This window comes from Notolepis coatsorum (assembly GCF_963971535.1).
Source record: "Notolepis coatsorum genome assembly, chromosome: 3".
Classification (NCBI taxonomy): Eukaryota; Metazoa; Chordata; class Actinopteri; order Aulopiformes; family Paralepididae; genus Notolepis; species Notolepis coatsorum.
In genome coordinates this window covers 107426511-107446690 of record NC_140167.1, presented here as the reverse complement: position 1 = coordinate 107446690, position 20180 = coordinate 107426511, and positions in this window count along the sequence as shown.

Sequence of the window (20180 nt, the reverse complement as noted above, 5' to 3'; positions counted from 1 at the left end):
GCTAAAGGTTAAACAAAATAAATACATGAATAAATTTGCCCTACTGTACATAACACTATTGGTCACAGAAAATCCTCCTCCGTATCCTCAGCATCATCACCAGTGGCAACAACAGACACCATTACACCACTAATAGTGGATCTTGTAGACCTCCTTAAAGGGGAAGAATGGTGGTGTTGACAGCGGACGACAGGCCCAGCAGAGGTCACTAGGTTATTAGATGACTTTAGATAAGAGGTAAGACTGGTGATTTTTTTTACAAGTTCTACTAAAGTGAAATATCCCTTTAAACTGTAGTGGTATTCTAGATAGACCACAATGAAGCTCATGGTTTGTGAGTTTTCCTCCAGGGTCAATCAGCTGATTATTGTGTGACTGACTACTCACTACTGCAGAGGGATGAATGCAGTCCCTCTCCTGGAAACAAATCAATGCTTGTTGTGAGTAGTACTATGTACCCAAGGACAGCATGAATTCGGTAGCATCTGTGTGTGTGTGTGTGTGTGGGTGTGTGTGTGTTTTTTATCCTTTATTTAACCAGGGTAATCACATTGATATTTCCTCTTTTTCAAGTGGCTCCTGGTCAAGAAGGCAGCATACATACAATTTTCACATATAGAAGAACATTAAAACAAACACAAATAAAAGCAAGATAGTAAGAGCACACAAATACAAAAAAATATAAAAAAATTCTTCACATTTAAATGAAAACAGACAATATTAAAAATTATACATTTAATTTACCATTAATGTCCACCTCTTGAGTTAAGTGCTTCTGTAAGTTGGTAGCTGCCCCAGGATGGCTTTATATACAAACAAATACCAATGTATGTCTTCTTGACAATTCATACAATACACAGTCAGGGATGAGCGTAAAGCAGCATAATATATTGTGTCTAAAGGATTTCACCATTGAAATCTGTGCTAATTGTACGTCATAACCAGCTAGTTGTTGCTAGCTGTTGCTCAATTGCGTTTTGAGAAATCATAACATGATTTGCAGACATCTGGTTGGGCAGTCAGAGTTTCAAATTGTGGACTACCAAACGTAAATGCTAGCATTTTCTATTGGAAACAAATTGTGTTTGCTAAAGGCTCATTGATCTCAATGAAAACCACAAACTGCAAGAAAGCACTTGTGACTCACACACATCCTGAAAAGGCAGCAAGAAATGACATAAAACACACATGTATGTACATGCCATACGTCCTTCATTCATTGGGGGCAAATATTTATAACCAACTTTAGCATGCGGCGGACATACAGTAATGAGTCTACTGAAGTTGTAGGTCTCCTGGTGGTTTAACAGTCTACTGAAGTTGTAGGTCTCCTGGTGGTTTAACAGTCTACTGAAGTTGTAGGTCTCCTGGTGGTTTAACAGTCTACTGAAGTTGTAGGTCTCCTGGTGGTTTAACAGTCTACTGAAGTTGTAGGTCTCCTGGTGGTTTAACAGTCTACAGAAGTTGTAGGTCTCCTGGTGGTTTAACAGTCTACTGAAGTTGTAGGTCTCCTGGTGGTTTAACAGTCTACTGAGGTTGTAGGTCTCCTGGTGGTTTAACAGTCTACAGAAGTTGTAGGTCTCCTGGTGGTTTAACAGTCTACTGAAGTTGTAGGTCTCCTGGTGGTTTAACAGTCTACTGAAGTTGTAGGTCTCCTGGTGGTTTAACAGTCTACTAAGTTGTAGGTATCCTGGTGGTCATGATTTCTGGAAAGAGACATTGCTTTTGAGTTTTTCAAATGTATTTATTTGGCGCTTTGAGCACTACAAATCGAGTACCATGCGGCACGACAGACATATCTATGGCAGATATCTCCAAAACTCAAATTGCATTTATATATTTTGTGTGAACTGTCCCTTAAAAAAGAAAAAGAAAAGGTTTTGACAGAATTAGCCTGATCAGCCGCTCAGTGGGCATGGGGTTCTTCTTAAAATACAGTATCCCTGTTAGGTTTTGGTTTATATATCATTTATTACAATTGTGAAAGAACCAACGTTATGTGCTTGAGAGGTTAAAAAGTCAGCAGAGCTCACGAGGAAACATCCCCAGAGGGGAGGAGAGGGTTAGAGTCATGTGAGGGCTGCTGGGTCACAGCTTAGAAAATATTACTAACAAGTTCATATAATAGTAATAGCAATGAACAAGATGGGGAAGAAACATTTTTATTATTAAAAAAGTAAACAGTTAAACAAACAAAAACAATTACTTTTGTACAGTGTCTGATATGTATATATTGTGACGAGCCTGCATGATGGGTTTCAGACTTGCCACGGTTCAAATACAAACAAATTTGAATGTCCACACAAGTGCAATATCAATCAATACGAATATTTATTGAATAAGGGCAGAATTCAGTTTGATAGGCAAGAGAATGGTCGTAATACAGTCCGATGGTCAAAAACACAAAACAGGCTCTCGTCAATCAATCAATCAATCAATCAATCAATCAATCAATCAATCAATCAATCAATCAATCAATCAATCAATCAATCAATCAGTATACAAAAAGGGATTGTTCAATACTCAGGGTAGTCGTCCGGTCCAGGGTCAGTACACAAGGGGGTTTCTCAGCCAGTCTAGGGTCCAGTACACAATGAACACCTTCTCGCCTTCACCTCTCCTCTCACTACCTCTCACCGTACACAACTCCGAATATCTCAATCTCTCTCTCTATGTCACAACTCCAACCTCACCTCCACTCAACTTACTCCTGGCTAACCTAGTGTCTTTGTAGTATGTGTGTCTGGGGTGTGTGCACGTGAGATGTGGGTGAACTAATAATGCACAGGTGTGTTCTATCAGTACTAATCATACCTAATTGTTTCTACTCCTTCCATGGCAATAATATCTCCCATCCTTCACAAATCCATGAGAGGGGGGGGGGGGGGGGGGGGGGGGGTGATATCTGCCACAATATATTATGTAACGGATGGTACCGCGAAGCGCAGTGGACGATGGACTTCAGATGTTGTGAAGTGACTGGGGCGATTAGCGGTACTATGGGTTAAACTCACTCACTCTCACCCTTAATTTAAAAGACACAAAGCAGTGAATTCACCTCTTGGCATAACGGTCTGTGCTGTCTACCCGTGGTGCGGCAGTTCGAAACTTCCTCGGGCATCGAAGTTTACAGTGACGATATGACAACTGTTACATTGGTGCCGAATGACCCGGATGCCTTGGGTGGAGTGGAGTGAGTTTAAGGGGGGTGAGTGTAACGGATGGTACCGACTTCAGATGTTGTGAAGTGACTGGGGCGGGTAGTGGTACTATGGGTTAAACTCACTCTCCCCCGTAAAAGACACATAGACACGTTGCAAAGCAGTGAATTCCTTGGCCGAGTCCATGGCCCCTGCCTGCTTCAAGGTGTCCACTATAATCCCTGTGCCAAAAAACTCCTTCCCAGCTGGCCTAAACGACTACAGACCGGTGGCACTCACCTCTGTGGTCATGAAATGCTTTAAGAGGCTGGTCAAGGATTACATCTGTGCCTCCCTCCCCAGTAACACTGACCCATTGCAGTTTGCATATAGGACAAACAGGTTCACTGACAACGCGGTCTCCCAGGTACTGCACAACACCCTTTCTCACCTTGACAGTCAGCAGGGGGGACATGTGAGATTGCTGTTCATTGACTATAGTTCAGCTTTCAACACCATAGTCCCCACCAGACTGGTTGACAAGCTGATTGATCTGGGTCTGAACACCGCCCTGAGCGCCTGGATCCAGGGCCCTCATTTATCAACAATTCTTAGAAAGTGTTCTATTTTCGTACTTAAGCACAGAATTTAGAATGTGTGTACGCACAGAAATATCGGGATTTATCAACCGTGCGTACACGGGTCCTACGCACACTCCTATTGATAAATACCATTTGTTCTTACGTCAATGCTCGTGCATGATTATCCATATATGGTAATAAAACCCCCCCCATGGGATGTGAAATAATGGACTGACCCGAGCGAACGATGAGGAACTCCACGAGTGAGATTGTTCACAGAGGCGCTGTCGAACCAAGAAGACACAACCTGTGTTATGGGATAAATAAAAGGCTGGCGGACTTGTACACGGTGATGTCAGATATCAACGACTCCCTAAGACCATTGCTGCAATTCTGCCTGGACAGCTCAAAATACTAATAAAGACCGTTAACCACTGTTTGGCGTTGGTGTGTCATTATAACCATGCTGGAATATGAATGCCTTCATTAGTTTTGTTCGATTGGCTACCGGGTATAATATGATTTGTAGAGGCATACAATCTATTTTGTTGTCGGTATTAGGTAGCCTATATGAATTACATATAATAGCAGCCATAACCTACATTATGCAACAGTAACTTGCGCATATATAATATATCATATCATATTCCTATATGTCTCCCAGGAATCGTGGGGCTCTGGGGAATAAAGGTTGGGAAGACCCTGCTATCATAGCCTATCCTTTATAATGTTTTTTTTTTTTGTATATTTTTTTTATTATTGCAAAACAAAAATTATTAAAAGTCAGTACTCAACACACAATGCATAATGAAACTTTCAGTCAAGGTGGTTAAAATACATGCAAGTACAGAAACAAGATAAAACAAAAATTGTCTATAATAACATTTTAACCGTATACAGTGTATATCCCGCGAAATTACTATTATATAAATGTTAGTATAGAATATACCCCTAATACCTATTTTCTAAAACCCTACACACATATGCTCCAGCTCGAACCCCCCCCTCCCGGACCCCCTCTTGGATAGTACCTCCATTATCCCTCACTCCTAACCAGACACTACCACTATAAGCTAGCTTTTATTCTCTCCACCACTTCTACCCACATTGACATTTTGGATTCATTGAGACCCAGAATTCTTGCTGTAGATATTTCTTGATATATCACATCGAGATATGTAAGGAACCAAACTCTCCGGCACATTTTTTCCGGTTGAAACCAGCGTGATGCGATCAGTTTTTTAGCTACTGTGATACCCGATAAAACCAATCTCTTTAGCTGTGGATTCACTGCAAACTCAAAAACATCATTCAATAGTAATACCGAGGGGTGTACAGGTATATTCCAAGATACGAGTATTGATAATTGTTGGGACACATCTTTCCAGAATGCCTTAACTGGTGGGCAGTCCCAATACATGTGCATAAATGTTCCTTCGTCCCCATTTGTACATTGGGAGCATTTGGAGTCTTGTTTAAGCCCCATTTTGCACAGCCTTATAGGAGTCAAGTATGTCCTGTGAATATAGTTCAGATTGATTTGTTGATGATCCGGGTTCCTTGATGTAAGTCGGACATTTGCCCAGGCTCCTTGCCAATCAAAGTCATTTTCCAGGTCTGGTATATCCCTCCTCCAGACAGTGTCTAGTTGAAGGGTTTCATACGAGGACGTTAGTAATTGATAATAAAAACCTGATACAAAACCTCCCAATGTTTCTCTTTCATAGAAAAATTTGTGGTATCTGTGGTGTTCGATTGGTATGAGTAATGGAACACCGTGAGACCTCAGACATAGCTTTAACTGTATGTAAAAAAGCCATGTGGACTCGGTGAGGTTAAACTTTGTGCATATTTCGACATAACTGCAGAAGCCCTGGTTATTAAAAATATCCCCTAATGAGTGTATGCCTTGCTCTTCCCATATAGGGAATCTTATAGGGCGTTTTCCCATTAAGAGTGCATTGTTATTGAATATGGGAGTGTGATTATGCCATTTTTGAGGGTTAGGATATTTCTTTTGTGTTTCCCGCCATGTTCTGATTGCATGGGTAATTATGGGGCCAAATTCCCGCTCACAATGCTTGATTGAAAGTTTAGTGTGTGCTATGTCTTTCAGTCTCTGTGGGGCTACTATGTTTTCTTCTAATTATCTCCAAGATACCAAAGCCTGGGGATCAAACCATATTTTCAATGGTCTTAATGTGAAAGCCTTAAAATATTGTAAAAAATCTGGAACTGCCATGCCACCGTCTGCTTTATTTCTCTGTGCGGTGGATCTTTTTATGCGAGGTGGTTTGTTATTCCAAATAAATTTGTATGTGGAGGATTGTAATCTTTTCCAGTAGCCCTCTGGAGGAGGTAACATTATATTCAAACTAGCCATAATCTATGCATGTTATTGTGTAGTTTTTGGTAATGCTTCTGGAGTGTGAAGCTACAATAGATGTACATCCAATTAATGAGGTCCCGTTGAGAGCCGAGCTTAAAAACATATATATATATTAAGGCTGTCAAATATATCGCGTTAATATCGCGTTAACTCCCGATTCTATTAATGCCACTAATTTTTTTAACTCAAGATTAACTAAAAGATTTTTTTTTTTTTTTTTTTTTTTTTACTAGACTTCACTCAGGTGTATTATTGATGCTCTCATTGATACTATGTTTGTTTCTGAAGTGTGTGTGTGTGTGTGTGTGTGTGTGTGTGTGTGTGTGTGTGTGTGTGTGTGTGTGTGTGTGTGTGTGTGTGTGTGTGTGTGTGTGTGTGTGTGTGTGTGTGTGTGTGTGTGTGTGTGAGATATAGAGAGAGAGGGGGGTGAGAGAGATGAGGAAGGGGCAAAAGAGAAAAAGAGCTGGGAGAGTGTGTGTGTGAGGGAGAGAGGGGGGTGTGTGATTAATCAGCCCTTGTGTGTGTGAATGTAACAAGTTCCTAACGTTTTCTTTACCCTATTATTTCATGCACACTTTATTCATTGTTTTAAATTATTATTTTCTTTTAAGTTATTTTGTGCATCACTCTGTTTTGAATTTGATGCAAATTTGCAATGCATGAGGGTCATCCTTTTGTGTTAAATGGCTGCACAAAGCAAGCATTTGTTGACTCGCATGTTGATAAGAGTATTAAAACTTGGAACTTGAAAAAGATCTGTTTAAGGTAAAAAAAAAAAAAAAAAAAATGCGATTAATTTGCGATTAATCGCGAGTTAACTATGGACAATCATGCGATTAATCGAGTTAAATATTTTAATCGTTTGACAGCACTAATATATATACAAATAAAAATCCCCTATTTTCCCCTCGCCCAGAGAGTCGTACAGGCCTGTGTTCCAAAAACACATCCTCCGTGAATGACTCTCCACCTTAGTCCACCGGATTGCCCAAACTGAGCATTGTAATCCTAATCTTCCTATGCTAATTGCCATAGGATCTAACATTTTCATTCTAATGCAATAGAATGTCGCTTTTGGTCTTGCACCTTCCCTTACTGTAAAGAAATATTGTGATAAATGACAAAAAATAAAAAAGAGAATAAACTTTCATCGACATATTCATTTGAACCCTCCACTAACATGTAGGAAAGTCAGGAAAAAGGAAAAGATTGTAGAGAAATATTGACACCTTAATGTGAAGAACAATGGAAAAGAACAATGTAAGTTAAAAGATAAAGATAAAAAATAGAATAATGAGAGAAAAAAGAAAAAAGAAAAAAGAAAAGAAAGATATAGATAATGAATGAGAGATAGAATAATAATCAACGTGGAGAAGCCACTAGAACCGAATTAACTGATTAGATAAAATAGAAAATAAAATAGAAAAGCAGAGCCTTTTAGAGCTTCAATGCTGTGCCAGTCACTTCAACAGTGGAGTGATTACTTAAATTGTTAGAATAACCTTGTAGTGTTCATACGTTTAGATGTGGTTGATTTTTAAAGTATTATTAAGGACTGATAGAACTTCATTCAATTGATTATCTGCTATGTATATACACACCGGAAGTTTAATGCTAGAGTTGTAGGCCTTCGTTGTCATGGTGCATTATATTCTAGAAGGATGTGGAATATACTAGTGCCAATAGACTGTTGTTATGTTCCAGAATGATCTAAGAGACCCAGGGCATTCGAGCGATAAACCCAGAATATTCCAGATTGATCTTTTTGCAATGATATATATTTGTCTCCCCGGAGACCAGAGTCTGAAATTATATTGTATTTATAATGTTATAGGCTGCGGCGGTTAGGTGGCCGAGCGGAGATTGCGTTCGTCACCAACCCCGGAGCTGTGAGCTGGATTCGCCTTGGCTGGCCGTCTGCACTAATACAATTGGCTGTATTAGAGGGTGGGAGAAGCTGGCGGGGTGGGTCTGGGTCGTTGTAAACAGCGACTCCTACAGTTCGGTCGGGGCGCCTGCTAAGCGCGGATAGGACTTGAGGGGGATAGTGTGATCCTCCCACACGCTACGCCCTCTCGATGAGAATCCGCGCTGCCAGGTGAAAAGAAGCGGTGATTGGCTGGACGTGTGTCGGAGGAAGCACGTGGTAGCCTCCACTCTCCCAGATGATCTGACTGTGGGGGGTAAGTGCGCAGCGACCAGGAAGGGACTGGGAATTGGCATACGACTAACATTGGGATGGGAGAAAATCGGAGGAAAATGGAGGGGGAAAAAGATAAAAAAAAAAAAAAAAAAAAAATGTTATAGGCTATTTCATTTACAGTTTACTCTATCAGCCTACCCAGCATGTAATACGTTCTTTGTTAGAACTCAACTTGTTATTATTTTGCGCATGGATTGCAGAAATACGGGAACGTTTTGATTTATATTTAAAAGGCTTTGACACAAAACGAAATAAGTGGAATTTCGAAGCTGCAAGCAGAATACAAGTCATATCACCCACACAATATATGCTACCTGTATCCAGAGCATGTATGCTTTTCATTCATTTAAGACACATTTATTGCAAGGGTTTTGTATACACATGAACTCAACAAATAACCTCTGTTCTCGTTGCAATGCGTTTTTAATTCTTTCTTATACAGTAGGAAGGGGGAAGAACACTATATCGTGGGTGTTCATATGATTTGTATTCTGCTTACAGCTTCGAAATTCCACTTGTTTCGTTTAACAATGGCAAAGCCTTTTAAATATAATCAAAACGTTCCCGTATTTCTGCAATCTATGTAACTGCAGCTATGGTTAACAGTTGGTTAATATAGTTATTTATGTTTACAATTTATATGCTTATTTTGTATAATAGTAATGATACACTCAATTGCCTTTCAATGTATTTCTTATTTGTTTTTATATAAGATACATATTAGTGGCGCACTGTTTTTTCTATTTTATTTGTGCAATTACCACATCTCACGAGAGTTGACACCCCTGGTATCCGGTGACGTGTTTCCGCCTTCTCTCTTGCGTTGGAACTATGAACTTGAGTGGTAATGAAATTACCTGCCGTTCTAATAACTAAAGAACAAGCCATCAAGCCAACGTATCAAGACAATATTCCAAGAAACTGACAGAAGACACACTACAGTAAAGCATCGATGTTCTCATGTACCGGCACGCAGCCAATAAGATTTTACGGTTTGGATGAAGTTTTGGATGCTTCTTCATTAAAATCAGTTCAAGAAATCAACTTGTGTTTTGCGTCGTGCCCGAGGATGTCACAGTAAAATCTTAACTGCACGTTAAGTCAAGTTGGAAGCAAGATGGTGCCGCCGGTGTTCGTCTCATCGCTCGTAATGAAGCAGCGCGTGGGATGGACCATGGTGTAAACAACAAGATGGCGCCGGTGTTCAAGACAACGTTTATCAACAACAGCACCAAGGAATGACGGCATCCGTGTAAAGTTTCAACTCGCTTTCATCACCACTAAAAGGCAACGTTGCATCAAGAGTTATATTTGCAAGAAAAGCCAAAAGGTTGGACACTCAAGAAGAAGTGATCCACAAAGGGTAATATTGTAGATGTACTAACAAGGCAAACAGTTGCACAGAGTTATATAGTTGCAAAAGCCATAAGGTTGGACACTCAAGAAAAAGTGATTCAACAAAGGGTAATTTTGTAAATGTATTAGAAGGGTGATAGGAGTGAGTCACAGCTACAAGGTGTCGCCTCTTTTCCATGTGTTTGATTTGTAACGTTTTGAAACACCGTATTCTTCTGTAGTTTAGATCCCCATTAATGCATGTATCGAAAATAAGAGCCTTGAGGTTAAACGTGCAACTTCATTGTTCAACCTTATTTGATACATATAGAGTAAAGGGGAATTCAGCCTACATTAGTAAAGTAAACTAGCCTGGTATAAAATAAGTCAACCAGCCTAGTTAAGTAAAGTAAACTAGCCTGGTATAAAACAAGTCAACCAGCCTAGTTAAGTAAAGTAAACTAGCCTGGTATAAAATAAGTCAACCAGTCTAGTTAAGTAAAGTCAACTAGCCTGGTATAAAATAAGTCAACCAGCCTAGTTAAATAAGTAAACTAGCTTGGTTAATTAAGTCTACATTTATAACTAAGCAATCAATTAAGTAATCACACTTCAAGTAATAATAACAAGGCTTATACACTTATTAGTCTTGCATATTAACTTGACGTTTACACATAGTCTTCAACATGTCACGTGAAGGAGAGATTACTGAGCTAGAACAAGAAGATGAAACAATAGCTCCAAAGGAACAGATCATCGAACAGGTTGAAAAGGAACCTAGAAACACAGAAGATTCCCAAGAGCAGCCCGAAAGGTGTAAAGACGGCGACACTGCTGAAAGGAATACAAGAAAAAGTGGAAGAATCATAACTCTGACAGAGAAGGGCAGAGGGATGCAAGAGAAGAAAATGATAGGACTCCATCGAAAGTTCCAAGTCATATACAAGACATGGAAATTAAATGTGAGAAATGCCAAGGAGATACTATTGCAAGAGACAGGAACTGAGGAACTTGAAACAGTCATCACTGAAATCCGTGGTTTCTCCGCTGACGTCCAGCGCGCATATGAAGAACTACGACAAGTTGACACGCCAGATCAGGAAACCCGTAGGAGAGTCGATCTGTGCTCACAAACATTTCAGATCATCTTCAAAAGAGCCTCAAGCCGACTGTATGGAACACCTGAAGATGAAGATGACTATCCTGAAGACAGTACTCTATTCACAGGAAGCAACAACTCTTACTTCTCTAACTCAAAGAAGACCTCCGCAAGTTCGAGAGGGTCCACAGCAAGACGCCAAGATGCTGCTGCAGACGTCGCTGCAGGCCAAGCTGTTCTCAAGCTAACAAAAGAGCAACACCAAGAACATAGAGAAATACAGCGGCTGGAAGACGAAGCTAAAGTACATATAGCTGAACAAGAAGCAGCAGCTGTCCAGCGTCGCTTGGAGAGAAAGAAAGATGAGTTAAAAAGAAGAAGGCAGCAAGAGGAAGATGAGTTAAAAAGAAGAATGCAGCTGGAGGAAGAGGAAGCTACAATCAAAGCTCAACTGGTATCGCAGCATACAACCCTCCAAAGAACCATGGATGAAAGGAAACTAAGGGTACAGCACCTGGAGGATATGAAAAGTCTAAATGCAGCCCAAGCAAGAATCCAAGTGTACGACCAAGTGGAGACTACAGAAGAAGAAGAAGAAGAAGAAGAAGAAGAAGAAGAAGAGAAGCTAAGCATCGAAGTGGATAGCGAGAGGAGAGCAATCAACCAAATACCTGCTCCTACAACTCCTCCTTCCCCGTATGTGCTCTCTGCACCAAGAACTGTAGCCCCCCTCCTGGGTGAAAATACTTCAGAGCTCGTCAGGATCCTAGCTGACGCAGTGAGTTCAAACAGAATCCCCATTCCCGAACCTGTAGTATTCAAAGGGGATCCATTACTATACAATGACTGGAAACTATCATTTCAAACTCTGATAGATCAGAAGAACATCAAGGTAAATGAAAATATCTACTATCTCCGCAAGTATGTAAACGGAGATGCAAGAAAGGCGATCGATGGCTATTTCCTACTCGGCACAGAGAATGCTTATGTTGCAGCGTGGAAGCTTTTGAACGAGAGATATGGAAACCCATTCACTATCGCACAGTCCTATAGAGAGAAGCTCAACGAGTGGCCCAAGATCGGACACAAAGACAGCCTCGAGCTCAGAAGATTTGTTGATTTTCTTGCAGTTGTGAGTTATGATTCACATAAAGGCCCTGGAAATCCTGAACGACTGTAATGAGAATAGGAAGATTATCTCCAAGCTTCCAGACTGGTTGATGGCAAGGTGGAGTAGAAAGTCTGTTGAAATGGAAGATCGGAATGGCCATTTTCCAACTTTCAGCCAGTTCATCGCGTTCCTAAATTACGAAGTAAGGATCGCCTGTCACCCAATTACCTCCATGCATTCAATCAAACAAGGCGAAGCAGAGCACCCAAAGGACAGAAGAAATAGGACCGTCGGAGCAAAGGTACTGGCTACAAGCTCCAACGAGAAGACGGTCATGACATGTATCTTCTGCAAGAGGGATGGACACACCTTGCTCAAATGCAGAAGGTTCATGAAAGAAGGAGAACAAGAAAAAACTTCTTTCATTAAAGAGAACAGGCTGTGTTTCGGTTGCCTTAAACCTGGCCATCTCTCAAAGGATTGTAACAAAAAGAGTGAATGCGACGTGTGCCACAAGCGGCACCCTACGTCACTGCACTCGGACAGAGCCAAGGAATACAGGAAACCTACACACGTCAGAGAAAGGGAGTACCAAGATAAAGAGGAAACTAAATCGACGCCTCCTGAAATACCCATTACAGTGGCTACGACTCACAGAGCCATCGTTGGTAATGTTGGCGCGATCACCTCTGCAATCATCCCAGTCTGGCTATCATCAACGACCTGCCCAGCAGAAGAAGTCCTTGTGTACGCGCTGCTGGACTCCCAGAGCGACTCGACCTTCATTCTAAGGGAAGTCGCCGACACGTTGAAAGCCAACTAAGACCAGATCAAGTTACGACTCACCACGATGACTGCAACCTCTACAGTAAACTCTCTAAAAGTGAGTGATCTACAAGTACGTGGCTACAATACAGGCAAGACGATATCCCTGCCACCAGCCTATACAAGAGAGTTCATCCCATTCAACAGAGCTCACATTCCAACGAGAGGAAAAGCAAAGTCCTGGTCCCACCTGGAGCACCTTCAGAAAGACATAGCACCTCTGTTGGACTGCGAAGTAGGCCTGCTCATCGGGTATAACTGCTCCCAAGCGCTTCTACCAAGGGAAGTGGTATCCGGCAAATCGAACCAGCCCTACGCACAACGGACGGACCTAGGATGGAGCATCGTGGGATGTGGAAGTCCCTGTGTTGATTTCGGAGATGCCATCGGAACGAGTCATCATATAGAAGTAAAACAAGTGACACCGGATGTTGAGTCTTCAATCAACCTTCGAACAGAAGTACACTATGTAAATCGGCTCAAAGTGAAAGAAGTGACTCCTACAGAAATACTAAAGGCCATAGAGTCCGACTTCTCAGAAAGGTTCAAAGAAGATAATCCCATCTCACAAGATGACCTGAAGTTCTTATCAAAACTGAAAGAGAACATTACACAGAAGGAAAACGGTCACTTTGAGATGCCCTTGCCGTTCAAAAAGGAACAACCAGAGTTACCTAACAACAAGATCAGCGCTATCCACCGACTGAAAGGTCTCGAAAGAAGACTGAACAAAGATGAAAACTATTACAAGGACTACTGTACCTTTATGGAGAATATCATCTCCCGTGGTGACGCATAAAGAGTCCCTGAGGAAGAGATAGACAACAGCCCGGCCTGGTACATACCTCATCACGGGGTGTATCATCCGCAGAAACCAGGAAAAATACGCGTCGTATTTGACTGTTCTGCTCGCTTCCGAGAGACTTCCCTCAACGACCATCTGCTCACTGGTCCCGACCTAACAAATGCACTGGTTGGTGTCTTGTGCCGCTTCCGAAAGGGCTCTGTCGCAGTCATGTGCGACATCGAGAAAATGTTCCACCAGTTTCAAGTAAGAAAAGAGGATCAAGATTATCTACGCTTCTTATGGTGGGAGAATGGCAAAATGGATACAGCACCATCAGTCTACAGAATGAAGGTCCACCTGTTTGGGGCAGCCTCGTCCCCAGGCTGTGCCAACTTCGGCCTAAAACATCTGGCAGAGCATGGAAAAGGCCAGTTCAACAAGGAAACCAGACGCTTCATCTAAAGGGATTTCTACGTGGACGATGGTCTGGCAAGCGTGGAACGTGAAGACAAGGCTATAAGACTTGTCCAAGAGTCAAGAGAACTCTGCAGCACTGGGAGGTTGAAACTGCACAAGTTTGTCTCTAACAACAAAAACGTCATGGCAAGCATCCCAGAAGAAGAATGTGCTGTAGTCAAGGAACAAGACATAGACTTAGGAGAACTACATGTGGAAAGAGCTCTTGGAGTAGAGTGGTGTGTTACATCCGACACCTTCCAGTTCAGAGTCCAAGTAAAGCCCCATCCACTGACAAGACGAGGCGTGCTCTCTACCGTAGCCTCCATATATGACCCCTTGGGGTTCGTGGCACCCTTCGTCCTCCTCGGGAAGCAAGTTCTCCAGCAGATGTGCAGAGACAAAGTTGACTGGGACGATGAACTACCTGAAGCCCTAAGACCTCAGTGTGAGTCATGGCTCAGAGACCTCCCCAACTTGTCCGAGACACACGTACAAAGATGCTACATACCTTCAGATTTCGGCGATGTCAAAGGCTACGAACTTCACCACTTTGCAGATGCAAGCGTTACAGGATACGGCGGATGTTCCTACCTTCGAACAATCAACGAGTCGGATGAAGTCCATTGCTGTCTAGTAATGGGAAAGGCAAGAGTCACTCCAACGAAAGTTACAACAATACCAAGACTCGAACTCGCTGCAGCAGTTGTTGCCGTTCGAACCAGCGACATGCTCCGGAATGAGCTCGAAATCCAAGATCTACAAGAATCCTTCTGGACGGATTCCCAAGTTGTTCTTGGCTACATAAACAACGATGTTAGACGATTTCAAACCTTCGTAGCCAACCGCATCGAAAGAATTAAGTCAAGTACAAAACCTGAACAGTGGTTCTATGTTGCTTCTGAGGACAACCCCGCGGATCACGCTTCTCGAGGTTTGACTGCAATCAACTTAAGGCCTCAAACTGGTTCACCAGACCAAAGTTTCTTTGGCAAGAGGGTCCACTCCTCAGAGAATGCAAGAAGGGAGAGGTCAACGAAGATGACCCAGAACTAGAAGGCTCTCATGTGTAACACTGAGACAAAGGAAGGGAGATCTTTACTTGACAACCTGAAGAAGTTCTCTGACTGGACAAGAGCTGTAAAGGCAGTGGCAAGATTGAAGCGAATGGCCAAAGAACATAAAGGTCTGAAGAACGCACCAACGAAAATACGAGTATCGAAGAAAGAAAAGAAGCTGAGCTTGCTATCATTAAGCTTGCTCAAGAAGAGGTCTTCCTGGCTGAGATAAAAGAACTCAAGCAAAAGCAGGAACTTGTCAAGACAAAGGGAAGTAAGCTACAAAGGCTAAGCCCCTTCCTGGACGAAAACGGGATCCTCAGGGTGGGAGGGCGTTTAGGCCAAGCGGAGCTACACCCACACATAAAACATCCGGCGATACTTCCACAGAAAAGCCACATCTCATCCCTAATCATCAAACACTACCACGAAAAGATCCAGTACCAAGGGCGTGGAATGACCACAAACGCACTCAGAGCTAATGGATGGTGGATTATGGGATGCAGCAGCGCTGTCTCGTCGCACCTCTACAGATGTGTCAAGTGCTGAATGTATAGACAACCCAATCTGCGTAAAAGAAGGAAGAAAAGATCTAAAAAGATATGGACTCATACTCACCTGTCTATGCTCAAGATCCGTTCACATAGAAGTGATTGACGATATGACTACAGATTCATTCATCAATGCACTCAGATCATTCATTGCGATCAGAAGAAACGTTTGCCAACTCAGATGCGATCAAGGAACCAATTTTGTTGGCGCAAGAAGAGAATTTACAGAACTCATGAAGGGAATGAGTGAAGAAAGACTGAAGGCTTTGGGATGTGAGTTTCTCATGAATCCTCCAGCGGCAAGCCACATGGGCGGTGTATGGGAGAGGCAAATAAGAACGATAAGAAGCATATTGACTACCATACTGGACCAGTCCTCACAAAGGCTTGACAGCACCTCTCTCCGGACGTACCTGTACGAGGTCATGTCCATAATAAATAGCAGGCCGCTCTCCGCTGAGTTTCTGAATGACCCATCCGGACCTGACCCTTTGACCCCGAATCACATTCTAACGATGAAATCTACAATCATTCTGCCCCCACCTGGACAATTCATCAAAGAAGATTTGTACCTACAAAAGAGGTGGCGCCGAGTTCAGTATTTGGCCAACGAGTTTTGGACAAGATGGAGGAAAGAATATCTTCTCAACTTACAACAGAGACAGAAGTGGTGTAAAACCAGAAGGAACTCCAAAGTCGATGACATCGTCCTTCTCCAAGATGAATTGACACCACGCAACGAATGGCGACTAGCAAGAGTCACTGAAGTCTACCCAGGACAAGATGGTAGAGTCAGAAAGTTGAAGCTGCTAGACAGTAAGCCACACCACATATGATAGCAAAGGGGAAAACTACAACCAGTACGGTGTATTTAGAGAGACCAATACACAAGATCATTACATTAATAGAAGCAGACTAGAGCACTAGTGAGTCATTTAACATTAAGTTGTTTTGGCACTTACCCATTTTCTGCTTGCATTTACTCTAAAAATAGGAGTTTTTGTTTTTTGTTTTTTGTTTTGCATTAAGGGGAGATACTTATCTGGTTGAATCCAATTGGTCCTAAAGACATATTCTTTGAAGTATCCACAATAAGAAATGTCACATTCTATAAGTATGTGCAATAAGACATTCCACATTTATTGGTATGTGTAATTGGTGGGAGTGTAACTGCAGCTATGGTTAACAGTTGGTTAATATAGTTATTTATGTTTACAATTTATATGCTTATTTTGTATAATAGTAATGATACACTCAATTGCCTTTCAATGTATTTCTTATTTGTTTTTATATAAGATACATATTAGTGGCGCACTGTTTTTTCTATTTTATTTGTGCAATTACCACATCTCACGAGAGTTGACACCCCTGGTATCCGGTGACGTGTTTCCGCCTTCTCTCTTGCGTTGGAACTATGAACTTGAGTGGTAATGAAATTACCTGCCGTTCTAATAAGTAAAGAACAAGCCATCAAGCCAACGTATCAAGACAATATTCCAAGAAACTGACAGAAGACACACTACAGTAAAGCATCGATGTTCTCATGTACCGGCACGCAGCCAATAAGATTTTACGGTTTGGATGAAGTTTTGGATGCTTCTTCATTAAAATCAGTTCAAGAAATCAACTTATGTTTTGCGTCGTGCCCGAGGATGTCACAACAGTCGTGTGGCCAGGTTCAGCTCCAACTCCATAGTGAAGTTTGCGGACGACACGTGGTGGTGGGGCTGATCTCTAACAATGACGAGAAGGTCTACTGGGAGGAGGTTGATGTACTGGCACGTTGGTGCCGGGATAACAGCCTACTCCTGAACATTGGTAAAACCAAGGAGCTGATCGTGGATTTTAGGAGAATACAGCAGGGGACACACAAGCCACTGTGGATAAATGGGGCTATCGTAGACAGGGTGAGCAGTTTTAGGTACCTGGGAGTCCACATCACAGAGGACCTGACATGGACAACACACATAGACACTGTGGTAAAAAAGGCGAAACAGCGCCTCTACCACCTGAGACAATTAAAGAAGTTCAGAGTATCAGGGAAGATACTCCACTCCTTCTATTCCGGGGCTGTAGAGAGCATTCTGACTGGGAACATCACTGCCTGGTTTGGAAACAGCACGGCCCAGGATAGGAAGGCCCTACAGAGAGTGGTGCGCTCAGCAGAGACTATGGGTAGGCTATTGCACTACCATCCCTGCAGGACTTATACAATAGGAGGTGCAAATCCACTGTACCGAAAACCCGTACCGAACCGTGACTTCAAAACCGAGGTACGTACCGAACCGTGGTTTTTGTGTACCGTTACACCCCTAAAGGCCCTCCCATAGTCGAGCAGACTGTACACAGAGCACACTCCGCGGAGGTCCACTGGACTCTTTGAGCTTTCATAGTCGAGCGTACCTCCACGGACCAATTTCCTACATGTCACGCGCCAGTTTACACAATTGTCCCCACGCTGTTCAACTTCTGTCATGTCGTCGTCATCCGATGTCAAAATAAAGAGTATGTTATCTCCGTTTCCAATATTTCGATAATAAAACGGGCAGTTTTACGCACTTAAATAACAGGTATATAGGCTTGAGGTGGACAGCGCGTGGTGCTGAAATGACAAACACGCATTGCATGAAATAAAAGCACCAGTTTTATTTCAAAATATTGGAAACGGAGATAACATTCTATGTTATCTCCGTTTCCAATATTTCGAAATAAAACTGGCAATTTTACACACTTCATTTAGAAAAGCCATTCAAAATCTCTCTTGGCACGGAGCAAGTGGTCAGAGTAAAATGCAGATCGGCGTCACATTAAATGCAGTTTGTTGTCAACCAAAACGCCGAGCAGCGTTTTGTGTGACACCAAGTCAGCGGCGCGGACGTCCGCGCGTCAGAAAATAGGAGCTTCGCACTTGGACTCTGCTGTGGGTCTGCTGTCCGCTGAGATCAAAGCTCAAAGAGTCCGCGCGGACCTCCGCGGAGTCTGCTCTGTGTACAGTCTGCTCGACTATGGGAGGGCCTTAATGAACACTGATCTCTCCACACACAAGCACACATGAACACACACATACACACACACACACACACACACACAACACAACATTCTGCACTCGCACACACACAAACACACCACAGGTAACTTTAAACACACAAGAAAAGGACACTTTAAAGGAAGGAAAAGGACACTTTAAGCCGCCGCCGCCGTCGAGTCCACAAGCTCCTCCGCGGGGACGGGGGCACACAAAGAGGAGAGAACCACCCGCAGGGACGGCGGGCTATAGGCTAACGTCAGTGAGTGTAGTGGTCCCGACTGCGTGTAGCAGGGACGGCGGAGATATAGGCTAACTGTGATGCACCGAGTGAGCCACCATTGATCTAGTACTATGACCCGGACGGACATAAGGCATACGTTTCCTGAAGTGACGTCACGGCCGTGCTAGGTGCTAGCGTCTGATAAGCTTTTAGATTCGGCTCATTAATATGCACCTGTTGTCCTGTTGACCTGTTGTGACGTCGGCGTTTGATAAGCTTTTTTGATTCGCGCGTGCATGTTATTCGTGCGTGGACCTTTTTAACTCTTTCAGAGTGGCATTTCCGGTGTCAAATGGAAAAAAATAAATAATGAAATTATATACCAATGATGTAAACTACCCATAATTGATCAGTAGGGTTTAACCTGGAGGTTGGGCTTTAAGTGATTCATTAACATGTCTATTTACCATGTCTATTCTAGTTATCTTTTTATTATTATTACTATTACTATTGTTTTATTGCACAATCGTAGCGGGCATGGCCAACCGCATTTCACTGTATGCCCTGGTATATATGTGATGAATAAACTCTTGAATCTTGAAATTCACCTCTTGGCATAGCGGTCTGTGCTGTCGACACGTGGTGCGGCAGACCACAGGTTTGAAACTCCCTCGGGGCATCGAAGTTTAAGGTGACGATATGACAACCGTTACATATATATATGAAATATTATGACCGAATGCTAGTTGTATCCAAGTTGGCCTGATTACAATTAGACAAATGAGGCTTACTTCCAATTCCAATATTTGATTCCCATTAATTAAATACAGTATGTACAGGTTCACCATGAAGTGTGTTTATTTCACACGCACTACCCACAGCCATAAAATAATGTGAATCCCTACCTACCTTCAAAACCACTCTCAAAGAACACCTACGGGCTGCAATTAGAAACTGGCCCCTGTAAATGTCCGAATCCCCCCCCCCCCCCCCCCCACCCAACCCCCTTACAGTTTCTTCCCCCTCAAATGTATATACTCTCTTTTAGAAACTCTTAGTCAGATTCACTATATACTTTCGTTGGATTTTCTTGGATTTATAGACATCTGGGCAAATGGAAACATGGATTTTCTGATTCTTTATACAATGCCCTTTCCAAAAATGTATAGTTTTGCAAATCCCCCAAAAAGTCCAACGAATGTTTAAATCACTTTATAATGAACCTGACTATCTGTCTCTTAACCTCTTAACAATTGCCCCCAAAAGTGGTCATTTTAGTTTTAGTTTTTGAGGACTGCATACTTTTTTTGCAAACCAAAATACTATATTTTATACTTATAGCACATGCATGAGCCCGGTCTCTTTTGAAAGATGACATTCTGGAGTTTCTGATACAA